Source organism: Molossus molossus, unplaced genomic scaffold, assembly GCF_014108415.1.
Source record: "Molossus molossus isolate mMolMol1 unplaced genomic scaffold, mMolMol1.p scaffold_m16_p_3, whole genome shotgun sequence".
Classification (NCBI taxonomy): Eukaryota; Metazoa; Chordata; class Mammalia; order Chiroptera; family Molossidae; genus Molossus; species Molossus molossus.
This window is the reverse complement of record NW_023425366.1, coordinates 93,600,893-93,603,583: the sequence shown is the minus strand read 5'-3', so window position 1 is coordinate 93,603,583 and position 2,691 is coordinate 93,600,893.

The following is a 2,691-nucleotide window of genomic DNA, read 5'->3' as shown; positions in this document are numbered from 1 at the left end:
GCCGTGGGGCAAAGTTGTCCTAAGCCAGCTAGCTCTTGGGTCCCACTTTCCCCACTATTAAAATAAGGAGGTTTTAACTAGACCTGAAACTTTATGATTCTACCTCTATCATATGCCCACAAGAAAAATATCGTCACTATCTTCCCATGCTTGGATGAGCTTACCAGAACACTCGCCGTCTCCACCGGGATGATTAGGGGTGTGCAAACCTTCAAGAACTTCACCTCTCCAGGCGAAAATGGTCCCGCCAGCACTTCAGAAGGAAAGTAAGAAGGACATTTTCATCTGCGGATAAGAGATTTCTTGAGTTTTCTTGGATTTTTTCAAAATTTTACTTTGCCTCATTGCCTTATAGACTGTTTCTCTCAAACATAGAAGGAATAGGGGTAACTCTTCGTAACTATTTGTCTTAAGTCTTCACCTGTAGAATCAGAAGCCAGCTGCTGAGACCTGAGTGAAGGCTCTGAGCATAGCGAGAGGAGGGGAGGCGCATTTTCCTTTGCAGGAATTTCTACCCAGTTCTAACGTGTATGCTCGCCGCTCTCTGGAGAAGAGAATCAGGTCTGTTATGGATGAGGCACAAGAACCATTTCCGTACACAATCCTACCTTTAAAATGGAAATTATCATCTACCCAGAAGTGTTTTCCACAATCCATTTGAGTGCGAAAATAGTTCAATGTCGCCTTTAAACCAATCATAGGGAATTATACCGTTACTCTAAAATACTCGATCCTTCTTCTTACGGGCAAATGATAGGGAAGAAAAAGTCAATTCTACAAACCTGTTTTCATCAACACAAAGAAAACCAATTCAAATCCATCATGATTTGAGTAATTGGTTCAATTCAAACTGAATGGCTGCTAATAGCACTGGCTATGTTCCTCTCAAAGGTTAGTGTTTGCAAAATGAAAATAAATTCAGTGGATTTCAAGAAGAAGCATAGTCTGTGCATACCTCAATAAATAGTCATTTCAGACACTAATTAGAAAGCATGGTGCTTAAATCAGTGCTTCCTGTGAAAATTTCCTTGTGATGCTTTGTTAGATGGGTTCGCCATTAGGCTTTCCTCATAAAACAATAGACTAAGGACCTATATTCAAGCATCTTTACCATTTCGGAACCTGGTCACATTAAATAATGTGATGTAATTTCAAACTCATTTCTATTGTTAGCAGTTGTCAAATGGCTTTTCCAGTTTGCTGACCCATCTTTTAATGATCTCCAGTAACCACTCAGCCACTGGGGTCTGTTTCTCAGTCAGGTTGGCCCTGTCCCCAGTGACCCTCCATGGAATACGCAATCAGCAAAATCTTTTTTTTTTTTCTTTATTGATTTTAGAAAGAGAGAGAGAGGGTAACATCAATGAGAGAGAACATCAATTGGCCGCCTCCTGCATGTCCCCCACTGGGAATTGGGCCCACAACCTGGGCATGTGCCCTGACTGGAAATTGAACTGGTGAGCTCTTAGTGCATGGATCGATGCTCAACCACTGAGCCACACTGGCCAGGCAAGCAAAATACAAATACCATACACAAAACTTTGCTAAAAATTTTAAACCAATGGATGATAAAAATGTAAAAATGCGATCTAATGGAAATCTAAGAGTTCATAGTAGTCATCATCATAAGACATAAAGCTACTTAAATAATTGCATTGTTCTCACAATTTCTCTGTGCCTGTATTCTTGCATATGTGGCAGGGGATAATCATAGTACTCACCTATCTCCTAGGGTTTTCATAAGGATGAAGTGGATTAAATTTATGTAAAACAGCTTAGAGTAGTTCCTGGCACATAGAAGTGTTGTTATTATGAAAGTATAAACATCATATCATGATAAATATTATTTTTCTATATTTTCTTCTGATTGCACCAATGATACAAGAAAAATTGTCCCATGATAAAGTACATCTTATTTTTAATTTCAGCATAAATCTAGCAAACTTAAATGTAAGTATAATTTTAAAACCTACAGCCTATGTTCAAATTGGAATTGGACCCTTGAAGAAACTCTGAGCCCTATTCTGGGTCATTAATGTATATGTCATAGTTATTTTTCACTGAATTTTCACTATGTGCCAAATACCTTACAAATTGGGTATTGTTATCCTAACTTTGCTACTGAGACACAGAATGGTTACATGACTTGCCCAGTATCACACAGGCAGAAATTGATGAGTGAGAGATTCAAACAGGCACCGGGCCTCTGGAGACCACTTGGTTAACCTCTACACTGCTTCGTGACATGGATGCAAAACGCCTCCTCTCAATTCCTGAGCTAACAGCTACTCTTGTGCAATAATGAACAAGCCAGTATTGAAGCCCTCTGTAACTTGGCAGAATTGGCTAAGTTTAGATTCTTTACAAGAGGCAGAATTTTGTTTAATGAGCAAAATATTACATAATATACAGTATATACCATAATATACCCTGTTTCTCTAATTATACTTTAACCTTCCAGAGCTTTATATCCTCCAGAAAGTCCAGTGTAGATTAGGGCATGTAGAAGGCCCTCCATAAATATTTGGACCTATGTGACATCTTTCCATCTGATTGTAAGCATCACCGAATTCTGTTTGAATAAGGTGATTTTTCTTCATCTGATTTAGGACTGATTTCCCCTGCCAGTACTTCCTCCCTGTGCTATACATCTGGTCAAGGCTATTCTGAGTTAGCTGGAGGGCTCCACCT